The sequence below is a fragment of the Hyperolius riggenbachi genome, chromosome 1, assembly GCF_040937935.1.
Source record: "Hyperolius riggenbachi isolate aHypRig1 chromosome 1, aHypRig1.pri, whole genome shotgun sequence".
NCBI classification, from domain to species: domain Eukaryota; kingdom Metazoa; phylum Chordata; class Amphibia; order Anura; family Hyperoliidae; genus Hyperolius; species Hyperolius riggenbachi.
Window position 1 is genome coordinate 369,648,043 of NC_090646.1, and position 12,350 is coordinate 369,660,392.

The 12,350-nt window shown below is 44.3% G+C and overlaps 1 protein-coding gene across 4 annotated transcripts in view; it reads left to right on the forward strand.

The window, feature by feature from the left end:
- PTBP3 (polypyrimidine tract binding protein 3) overlaps positions 1–12,350 on the forward strand; it is a 250,368-nt gene that overhangs the window by 103,834 nt on the left and 134,184 nt on the right. For 2 of the 4 annotated variants that reach the window (XM_068234300.1, XM_068234302.1), the window contains exon 1: positions 7,576–7,929. The exons of the other annotated variants lie outside the window; for them this stretch is intronic. The gene's annotated coding sequence lies outside the window, so the exon portion shown is untranslated. Of the gene's footprint in view, positions 1–7,575; positions 7,930–12,350 lie in introns of those variants that run through there. 4 annotated transcript variants of the gene reach the window in all.

Consider the following 12,350-nt stretch of genomic DNA (forward strand, 5'->3'; position numbering starts at 1 on the left):
CAGGCGACACTCATTGAATGTTTGTACCTAGCTACACATATATCAGTCCAATCATCCATTTTAACATACACAGCTTTTTTTACCACAAATCTATCTTCTCCCCTGAAGAATGATGGTAGACATATCTACAATGTCTGATTCTTCTTATTCTCAGCTGTCATGCACTGTACAATAAAGGAGAGGGACGGAGAACAGGAAGAGCGGTGGGTATGAGGACTACTTCATACACATGCCTGCTCCCCTGCCGTTTTTACTTTTTGATTTAGCTCTGGTATCCTTTAAAGAAAACTCGAGCCTAGGGAAAAAAAATCAGGACTTAGTTACCTGGGGCTCTTTCCAGCCCCCGCAGTCTATCAGGACCCTCGTAGTCCTCCTGGTCCCCAGTTGTGGCTACTGCACATGGGTGGCTCAGGAGCCTCCTCGATTGCACTCCCGGGGGGATGTGCCTGGAAGTAGCCCCAGGTAATTAAAATATCACTCCCCCCTCCAGGTATTCTTTAAAGTAAACTGATCTCTGCCATTGTATATGACACAAAAATGGACCAGGAGAAGCCTGTATTCAGTGTGTGTAGATGTTATCTGCACTTGTCTAAAGAGTTTTGAGAATTATTGAAACCCTGAAATTACAGTGTGGATTCAAAGTACATTACACAAGCAAAAAATCAACACAGACTGCAGCTAGTTTATGGGAGTCTCCTGCGCATGCGCCGTACGAATCTCATACAGTGGCCATCGACTGACCAGTCGCCTAAAACGAAATTGCGGGGGACCGGAGTATCGGTTTGTCCCAGCGTGGGCACGGGGCGGCTGCAGGGGAATAGTAGAAGCCGCAGGTAAGTTAAACTATTTTTTTTATATATATATACAGTTAAGGTTCCCTTTAAGAACAGGTACACTCATGGTTTAAAACTTTCTGCTGTTATTATGCTGACATGAACCTTAGCCTTTTCAAATGAAAAACCCTGAAGCTCAATGTCTAAGTGTAAGGCCTAATGTCATAATGTCATACAGGCAGTGCCTTCACTAGTGACTTATTGCCAATGGGGAATTATTTGGATGCTTATACTACACTATTGTGATGTCACTAGCAGTGGGAAGATCTCCATTCTGTTGCTAGCAAGCAACTGTCAGGAGTTTTCAGTTTACATTATTGCAGCGTTAAATCCTGTAAACCCATTCAGAATAATGATAAAAGCATCTAGACAATTTCTTGCTAGTTATGTGTTGCCAGCTAGACCTTAGAGTATGTGACAGAGACACGCCTTCAACCAATGGGCTCTATTCACAATCACACATGCGATAACAGATTTTTTTACCGCTATATTACCGCCAGTGATAATTTCCGCATTTTTTCCACATTCACTAAAAATGTTCAGCATGTTTTCCGCATGCGGGAACAATGCCTAAAATTTTTTGGGAAACATGCGTAATTGCATAGTAAACATGCGGAAACCATGCAGAAAAAAGTGGCATAAAAAAAACTTGTCCACAAAAAAATTTAAAATTAAAGTTCAGCAAACATGGCACTCAAGGCTCCAGACTCCATTTAAGTAAATGGGAAGCGAAATACATCACCAAGTACTAGTTGGTGATAAAAAAAAATCGGTAGTTAAAGGAAATCATAAGTCTAAAGGTGGGTACACACTTCAGATAAAAGTCTTTGGAAAATGAAAGATCACAGACCAATTTTACCCCCTTTCATGTAGTATGAGAGCCATACTCTACACAGTCTATTCTATGGAGCTGAACTCCCCATCAGATAAAATCTTTGCAAGATGCTGCACACAAAGATGCTGTACACATGCAACAGATCAGTATCTGCAAAAGTTCAATCCCTGCAAAAGATCCATTCCTGCAAAATGCATTCATAGGCCTCGATTCATAAAGCATTCCCGTATTCGGAAATGCTGAAAACTGCTCACTTTACCGACCACACAGCAAAATCTGTATTCATAAAGGCTTTTTCCGCATGAAAAGCCGACATTCGCGAGCAGAGTGATCAATCACCGCCTTGCGCGGTGATTATCATAGCAAAAGTAACAAATGTCAATTCATAAAGATTAGAGGTAGCGGTATGCGGACGGGTATTACCGCTACCTCTGATGTGGCGAGAAGCGTGCGGAATACATTGCAGTGAATGGGACAGACCTCCCAAGCAGCTGCAGAGAGAACACCACACGGAGGGACTCGGCCAGCTTCTCCTGTTTCCGCATGTCTCCCGACAGCCTAACGCCTGCCTACAGCGGAATATCTCCGCACGCCTGTCACAACTAGCAAAATTTTTATGAATTACCACCCTGAAGGCGGAAATACCGACAGCGGTGTTTCCCCGCTCGACGTTACCTTCCCGACAGCACTTTTATGAATCGAGGCCATAGTCTATGACATCTGCAGATCCCATACACACCTTGTTTAATGGACATTCATCTGCAGATCAGACAATTATCTGCCGATCTGAAGATCCAACCTGGTGGATCTGATCTACAGATAATTGTCTGTTAAACAAGTTGTGTATGAGATCTGCAGATATCATAGACTATGAATGCGTTTTGCAGGAATGGATCTTTTGCAGGAACAGATCTTTTGCAGATACTGATCTGTTGCATGTGTACAACATCTGTGTGTGCAGCATCTTGCAAAGATTTCTGTCTGATGGTGAGTTCAGCTCCATAGAATAGACTGTGTAGGTATGGCTCTCATACTACATGGAAGGGGGTAAAATTGGTCTGTGATCTTGCCTTTTCCAAAGACTTTTATCTGACGTGTGTACCCACCTTAAGACTATTTTAAACATAAAGGTATTACCGTGCTGCCTTGTTATAGCGCTTCCTTTTGTCCCCAAAACCGCCGCTGTCAAAGCCTTAGATCGGCTATTATCCTATCTGTTATTATTTATAATTTATTCAAAATGGCGCTGCAGGCCGGAACTACTTCCGGGTCAGAAAGCGCTCCTTCCCTGCTTATGACACTACTCACGCTGGGTGTACTCGCGTGGTAGTTGTACTGCTGGCTCGTGCACATCTAAAGCTGCACGAGCCGAAAGCTCACAAAGCGCAGTTCCCGAGGAGGGGAGTCCCGAGTCCCCTGGAGCATGCGCACTTAATTGAATGAGTGGCCAGCTGTGTTTCGCAATCCTTGCACAAGAAAGCGAGGCCAATGTATTTATTGTTAAAAGAGTGAACGCAATTGCCGCATAAAGCTATTTTTTGAGCGTTTTGAGTTTTTTCTTATACCTTCCTTTGTAGCAAAATCGCCCTAAAAATGGTACAGGCAGCGCTTTGCTGAGCGGAAAGCAGATGAAACACGCTGATATGAACTATCCCATAAGGATTCATTGCACAAGCAATTTTAGGCTCAAAAAAAAAAAAATGCCCTAGGGGCTTGATTCACAAAGCCGTGATAACTCTTATCACGGTCGCACTTGCGTTTGGCGCGCGCTAATAATGCGCTTAACGGTTTTGGTGCGCAATCACGAATTTTCACACGCAATCGTAAATTTTCATGTGAAATGTGACCATTTTCACGTGAAAATTTGCGATTGCGCACAAAAACGTTACTCGCATCATAGCGCGCGCAAAAGACTAGCGCTACTATGATAAGAGTTATCACGGCTTTGTGAATCAAGCCCCTAGGTGTGAACAAGCCCTTATGGTTGGAGTTGGTTTTGAGTTGGAGCCGTTTCAGTGTAGGAACTACAGCACACAGATGATTTCCTCTGTAGGTGACACTGTTAATGGTATAGTCTGAATGCTGTCATGCTGAACTATAATAACAAACAGCAACAACAAAAAAAGCAAAAGAATAAAAGGTGTATTTTAATGTTCATTACTATCCTGGATTATACAGTATACTTTCAGAAATAGTGGAAATTTCAGCCAATTCTTTGTGTCCAAAATGTTATCAAATAGTGATCTGTCCTGGCGTGTAGGAAGAGGCAAGCTTGTCATGATGTTCCCTCCCATCACCATCCCAACCTCTCTTCTTCAATAACCCATGGTGTGAACAGGAACTATGAAAATCAGTTGGGACCCGTATTGAAAGCTGTAAAGGATAGAGGAGAGGGCGCCGCATGGGCAAGCGGCAGGGTGGCCATCTCCGCATTCCAGCTGGCGGCTTCTGCCACGCAGCTACATGCTGCTGGTTCGCCTGGTCCTTCTAGTGCACACAGATTAAGAGCTACGCGCGCGCGACAGGATCTTTATGCTAGTAAAAGGGGAGTCAGCTGATCTAGCCAGTCAGCTGACTCCAGCTATGCTCCGGATTGGCTGAGTGACTGGGGCGGCACTGTGGAGCACACTGGGTATATATAGGGCTTGCCTGTCAGTTGCAAGTTGTCTGCTGTTGCGAATGCTAACGTGTGAGCGCTCAGACCCTAGTCAGATCCTACAGTGTGTTAGAATCAGCCGGAGCTGGGAATTCACACTTAAGGGGCCCATACACTCAGCCGATTTTCTGGCCGACGGATCGATCCCGATTGATCGTTTGCAAATCGGTTGGCCAATGGACCGATCGATGGCCGATTTCGATGGATTTCCATCGAGCTGGCAGGATGGAAAATTTAGGTCGATCTGATGAGATTGCTTATCAGTTTGCATTGGCCTTAATGGAAATCTGATGGCAAAAAAATGCCATCAGATAGAATTCCAATAGATTTCAAACTGAAATCTATTGGAATTCTATCCTGGTAAAAAATGTTCTAAAAACGCATCAGATAGATCATCAGATGCATTTCTTATCTATCTGCTGCCAATCTGACGAGTGTATGGGCACCTTTAGTCAGATTCTGTTGATAGCTTTAAGTACTATTATATTGATAGACTTGTGTACCATTCTTTAGTCTAGGTCCCAGGTGTTGAAACCAAGGACTTCACACCTAGACTAGGATTGCTATATTACTACTGTATTATCTGTTATGATCTCTCACTCTTGACTACTCTCTTGGTTGCTGATTCGGTACTTCTGCCTATCTGTCTACTGTTGCCGACTCTGCCTGTACCTGGATACCGAATCAGTCTTCTGCCTCTGTACTGTATCTGTCCGTTCGTTGCTGACCTTGCTTGTCTGACCTTTCTATCCCCACTAGTGGGTCTACCACTAGTAAGTGAAATCTTAAGGGCTGTCACCTAACCCTTAGGTGATCAGTCTTACTGTACTATCTGTGACACTTGTTCCTCAGGTGTCTGTTAGCTGCAAATAGTGTCTGTTGATCACCTGCCCCCCAGGAGATCATCTTGCAGCACAGTCAGGGGTCCCTGCTCCTCAGGGATCCACTGGCTGCAGTACAGTCTGGTTCCCTGCTCCTCAGGGAATCCTTGGCTGTAGTACAATCTTAATCACTCATTCCATCTGTGACCTCACTTGCAGCACAGCCAGTGGTCCCTGCTCCTCAGGTGTCCACTGGCTGCAGTACTATCTGAATTCCCTGCACCTCAGGGAATTCTGGGCTGCAGTATAGTCTGTATTCCCTGCTCCTCAGGGAATCTTAGGCTATTGTTTAGCCTGGGTCACCTGCCCTTCAGGTGATCATTCTCTTTATCACCGCCAGTGGTCCCTGCTGCTCAGGCGTCCACTGGCTGCAGTACAGTCTAAATCCCCTGCCCCTCAGGGGATCCTAGGCTGCAATATTGTCTGTGTCTCCCGCTCCTCGGGAGATAACTTCTCTTATTATTGTTGCACCAAACAAAATACCACATTAGGTGTCCTATGTCTAGCTATACTTGTATTATTGGTGATTCTGCAGATCACCACATAATCAGGTATAGCATCTGTATTATTAATGATACTGCAGATCACCAATAATCAGAAAAATCTGTGTTGCTGACACCTATCGTTACAAAAGCCCAACTAAAGGCAAAATGCTTATATAGTGTTTTGAATAGTGTTTGAAAAAGAACCTCTTTTTGGTATTTCTATGCTGCCTGCATCCCCTTCTGGAAGACCGTTCCCCGTACCTTAGCCTCTTAGCTCTGCAGCCAACTAAAATGAGTAATTTGGGCGCAGTCAAAAACACAAATTACTACAAAAACACTGTAATTCGGCCACCAGCAATAGCTGAATTACATCTTTGCCCCACTATAAATGGTGTCCTGGAGGGGGAATAGTCATTAACACCGCCGGGACTTGTGCAGGAGCAGAGTAAACCATATATCGGCTTTACCCTGGGCCCAAATCTCCCAGTGGCTGTATAATAGGTACGCCCCTCAGGAGAGGTAAACTTCTGGATCCTCTTTCGCCCTCATCCTTGCCGTTCCAGCACTGAGACCCTTACACGGGCTTGTCGATGGAGCTCACCCACACTGCGCAGGTGCATACAACTTTTGCCGGGCCGAGCCCAAGCAGCGGCTCCCTGCTACTGCATAGGCACAAGCCATCTGTGTGCAGACAAGCTCTGTGGAACCTCAGGGGTCCCAGCACTGCGATGGAGGGATGGGGAAGCATCTGTAGGATCCAGAGGCTTCCTTCTCCCAAGGTAAGCGTTCAAATATTCTCCCCAAAGATCTCTCAGGTTTTTTTTAACACTGCCCTGAAGAAATTAATTTGAAAAAATATGATTAAAAAAGTAACTCGCATCTAATTTCCGTACTCCACTTATGCTTTTGTTTATCTGTTAACCTCACACATCACCCCAATACTGCAAACTCTTCACTGGTTGCCAGTAAAATGGAGAATCAATTTTAAGATCTGCCTGCTGACATTCAAGGCTCTACACCACATGAGACCCAAATACATAGCGGATCTATTGGAACTTTATGCCCCGCCACGCACCCTCCGCTCTGCCAACAAGATGAAGCTGGTTATTCCCAGGATACACTTAACATTTGGTGCTCAGCCCTTTTCCTATGCAGCCCCACACCTCCCAACTTTTTGAGATGAGAAAAAGGGATACTTAAGCCTTGCCCCTGCCACACCCCTGACCACGCCCCGCCACAACCCTAGTCACGCATACCGTAAAGATTTCATAAGAAAAATATGTTATTGTATAATTCGGACCACACTGGTCCTTTCTTTCTCATTTAAAGGATGGGAATAAAGTTTAGATTCAATCAAACAGATTTTTTAGTAGATAAATATACATATTTATATAGAAAGAGGGACGAAGTCCTGAAAGAGGGACAAATGAAGAGTAAAGAGGGACAGAGCTCCCAAAAAGGGACTGTCCCTCCGAAAGAGGGACAGTTGGGAGCTATGCAGCCCCTACTCTATGGAACTCACTTCCACAATCAGTATGAGAGGCTCCTTCTCTTGACAGCTTTAAAAAAAGGCTAAAAACTCATCTCTTTTCCCTAGCCTTTGAGACTGCATAATGCAGGGTCACAGCGCTTTGAGTCCCCAGGGAGAAAAGCGCTATATAAATATTATTGTTATTAACCTTATCTATGTTAAGTAAGCAGTCACGCAAAGTATGATATGAGGTGAGAATGCATTGCATAGGTCCCACGTAAAGTGGAATAGGAAGGGGCGCACAGCTGTGTGGATGCCGGGGATGCTGGCTAGAAGTTTCATCGGGCCCAGCCAGCAGCTGCTCGTTCGGCAGCCAAGCGGCAGTAGCTGCAGCAGGCGTGTTTCTTCTATGGCAGATCAGCGCTGAGTGCTCATCAACCTGTTGAGGGAGATCTGGGTGTTTCGTCCCTCCCTCTCAGCACTCTGCTCCCATTCATCTGTGCTGTTTGCTTGAAATGACAGCCCTCTTTTGTGTGAGGCTAATTTGTTTATCTACTGCGTGCAGCTCCCACTGCTTCCTCTTTTCTATCCTGCTTCCCTTCGGCCCTCTCTTCTCTCTCCCTCTGCTCTGTCTCTGAGACCTGCAGCTTCTCATGCCATAGAGGCCTACATGGCAGCAGCTTGTTGTGCTCTCCCGCGGCTGGACCGTGTCGCCTGCCTGAGCAGCGCCTCGTCTGATCGCCTGCCAGAGAGGGACAACTTGTGAAGGTAGTATAGCTCTGTCTGCGCTCCGACCTGACACTCCCCTCTCCCGGCCGCTCACCCTCTGCTGCATGGATGGATGATCGGGGCAAGCTCTAGCACTTTCCAGCAACTTTTCCCCCAACTAATGCAGAGGTGCCTGTGTGGGTGCAGCAGCCCCGGAGGAGAGGGACTGGCCGGGGAGAGCCATTGCCACATCCCCCACCCGTACTGCTGCTGCTATGCAAGCCTCATTAGAGGAGGTGGAGGGAGTCTGAGCTTCCTCACTTTACTGGACTATCATGTCCAACACTCACAAGCGATTGCTTTCACTAAACAGGAATCTCCTCTTTTGGCTGCTAAGCAATGCATGGGGATCTTAGACAAAAAGTTGTGATATAGACGCAAAGGTGCAGTGGGCTGATGTGTATGGTGAGTAGACGGTGCTTTCCAAACACTGCAAACTCCAAGGCACCTACAAGTTTCCAGCCATGTTTCAGGTTTATCTGCTGCAGATCTAAGGAGTCACCTGTAATTCTGCTTGTCTGTGATACGCCCAAATGAGACATGAAACAGCACTTCCCGTGCTTTTGGGCAGGCATGCAGATTGCAATGTTTTTGGTATTCCAATTAATATGGAAAAAACAAACAAATCAAACATAGATTTATTAAAAGGTAGAACTTCAGTCAATTATCGTGCCCCACCCCCCTTTATTTTTGATAAATGCAGAGTGGGGAGGGGATTGACTGACAGCTGCATTGCATGTCTTATTACTTTATGAAGTGGCATAGAGTTTGGACTAGTCCAAGGTGGCCAAACTATAGAAATTCCACAATTGGTTCTGGGAGCCCCTCCTTCCCTATAACCCTTACCCCCTGATTTTGCATACATCTTATAGGTTATGCCTCCTTGGTATAAAAGGAAAATATAAATATACATAATATATACTTATTATGTGTGTATCTAGTAAATGTTCTGTTCTTTTGCATGTGGCTGTACCTCTGTGGATTTATATCATGTTCATGTCACTTTGCTCATTGTTTTATGTCTGCATTCTTAGTGGCATTGTGCGTTGTTCAGAAATTAAATATTAGCTTCCTGTTTAGCAAGTATGGCAGGCTTGCCTTTTTTGTTGCATTGCCAAGTCATTTAAGTTGTTTTTAATATTAATAATTGTTGAAGAGGTTTGTTGTGAAGCTTGATATTGCCGAATTACCTGCTTGAAAACCATTTCATGATGTAGAGGGCCTTATAGATGATAAAATGTACTTTGAAATTATTGGTTGTAGAATTATTCTGGCAGCTGCAGAGTTTCTTGAACTGGCTCTGTTTTGTTGTGTGTGTTTTTTTTTTTTTTTTTTTTTTTTTTTTTTTTTAATTAGTTGATATGAAATGGTATGTTTTTCCAATGCTAAAAATAATAAAAGAAAAATATATCCTACCTTTTTTTTTATGTCTTTTTTATTCATGGCATTGCTTGTGTTGTCTTTGTCAGGCTAGATTAGTATCGTTAGAACACCTATAGCAATATATTAGGCAAGCAAAAAATCTATACTCAAACTAATGGTGTTGAGGTTAATCTGTGTATTTATGGTTGACAGCTAATCTTTAAAGGGTATTTGGAGTTCTGTAACTGTATAAAAATAACTCTGATGGAAATCACATGATTTAATATAATAATATAATAACTTATTTCGTGTGTGTGTGTGTGTGCGCACGCGCGCTTTCCAGTCCACTTTCTTAGCCTAATTAATGTGATAATATTGGCCCATATTTAAAAAGGATGTTGACTCTGTGTTAAACGTATTTAATGGAAGCAGAAGTTAGAATGGCTGTAATGCTAGGTACACACAATACAATTTTCTGACAGATTTATTGTCAGATTGATTATTTCCAATAGGTCCGATCTAATTTCCAGTTGATTTTCCAATCGATTTTCCATAGAAGTGAACAGAAAATCGATCGGATATCAGATCGGACCTGTCGGGAATAATTTATCCGACAGTAAATCCGTCAGAAAATTGTATCGTGTGTACCTAGCATAATAGTGGTTGTCATAAGATGCCTCTGAGACAGGTAGTTTAGAGATGGTCAGTGAGTTGTTAGTAAATTTTCATGCAAATTGTATGCAACTCAGAAATAGTCCATTAAAACGCATTCCCTGATTTTTGATTGGTGTAACTGCAAGCTGTACACTATTTGCAATACATTTGCTTACAAGGTAATTTCTCATTTACCATCTCCTGCTTCAAAACTGTTTGCATTTACTACCTCTGGTATTGTGCCTCAGTGAAGTCTCAGACGACAGTGAAGTCTCAAGCTACTTTTCACAGTGGTGCAATGAGTTGCATCAGAATATAAACGCATTGCTAATGCAATGTAATTATATTGTAATGCTACACTCACAATGGCGTGTTAGAAGTGCGTTGTGATCAATCCATTGGTAAAAGGTGGTGATTTCAGTGGGTAAGTTGTGTAAACAGTTGCAGTGAAGCATATTCTATGCATTGTATGCTTCGTGTGTGGCCTTTCCCCTCCCCAGTGTGAGAGTAGCCTCACTGTGGTCTGTTTTATGAACAAGAAACATTGTCATTATGAAATGTGCAACTTTTAGAGGGGGCTGAAGTCTGTAATGTAGAAAGCAAAGCTATGTACACACACCTGATAACTGTCAGGCAGCTGGTCCTCGGACGACTGTTCAGGGCTCAGTGCTGTAGCCATGTGTTCTGTGGCTATGGAGGGGGCCGGAGGGATGATGAGTGGTGTCGGACGGAGCGTCTTCCTTGCAGGTGAGGGGAATGGCAAAAACAATGTTATCGAGGTCGTTAAAAAAAAAATCAGATATTTTCCGAAAGGGAGGGAAGCCTCAGGATCCTGTTGAGGCTTCCCTCTGTATTCTAAAGTATCCCGTCGCTGAGCCTCCATGCGCAGTGAGCCAGAGCTGCCGGCTCTGTGCTACTGCGGGCGGCTCACGTGGCGCATGAGCGGGCGGGGCTTTGCGTGGCCATGAATAAAGAAGTGGAGCTGCATGGCTCTGATGTGGAGGGGGCTGTGCTATGCAATGGAGGGCTTAAGACAAGTGAGGGAAGACTCAATAGGATCCTGAGGCCTCCCTCAGTTCAGTGTAAGATTTTGTTTCAAACCTGAGCTTTGCAACAAGAAGAGTGTTTCTGCACAACTGTGTCAGCAATTGTGTGCTAAGTCATAAAAAGTATCAATATACCAAGGAAAGGATATGACCAAAAACAGCACCGGATCCCCCTCTCTTGATAAAGCGGCGTGACTGCCGCGGCACCGGTAGAGCTGTCTGCCGGGGGTGTCCCTCCTTGCCGGTCACCTCCGTATATTCTACATCCAGGGTCACGTAAGCGCTCTCCTTCTGCACTTTGACTTGCAGCTCCAGCATCATAATAAGCACTTCTTACAATAGCATTTACCTCACTTATGCACTGTTTATATATGTTTACACTGGATTGATTTTTGATATTATGGCTGTATATTATTATGTTTCACTGATTCATGTATTTGCACCTTGCACTTTAGTTCATATTGAGTGCTGCAGAACCCGGGTTCTATCAGTGTGGTTGCTCTAATTGAGAGCACCACATATGATTTCGCATATGGTACCTATTTGAGGTGTTATGAAGTTATTTACCATTATTTAGAGGCTGACCGTTTGGTGTCTTTTTAAATGTTTTTATGGCTATATAGTGTGATATTGATAACATTTGTAATATTTTTGGACATTTTTTGCATGTGGTGCTGTTTTTGGTCATATCCTTTCCTTGGTATATTAAACCTGAGCTTTGGCTCGGGTTCACTTTTAGTATCCCTCATGCTGGATCCTTAGATGGGAGGGGAAAAAGCATTTATACATACTTAGGGCTTCCTCCAGCTCCCTTCAAGCCGTTGACTCCCTCGCTGTCCTCCTGGGCCAACTAAATCCTCCGCTGGGCATCCCGGTATATCTTCCAGTTGCCACGTACTGCGGCATGTGTAGTCTGGCCACAGAACGCTCCCACCGATGGGTGCAGACATGGCCGGGCTGTGCATTCGCAGTACGTGGCTGAGTGACAGTGACTGGAAGATTTAGCTGGGCAGAAAGAGGATAGGTGAGGGAGCCAACAGCCTGAAAGGCACTGGAGGAAGCCCCAGGTGTGTATAAATGTTTTGTTTGCTCTTTTTTTTTCTTGGTTACACTTTATGCAATCCTGCTGTTCATGCACTTGATAAAGTGATATCCTATGCTGAGTCAATCGTTATCGACTTTTATCCACTGTTTTCATGTAGTTTAAAGTGAACCTGAAGGGGAAAAAGTGCCCCTAGAGGGTACTTACCTTGGGAGGGAGAAGCCTCTGGATCCTTCTCCCATCCTCCTCTGCAGAGGCGATCCAGCCGTGGCAGCCTTAAAAGTCTGCTTGTTGCCGCTGCACACAGGCACTCTAGC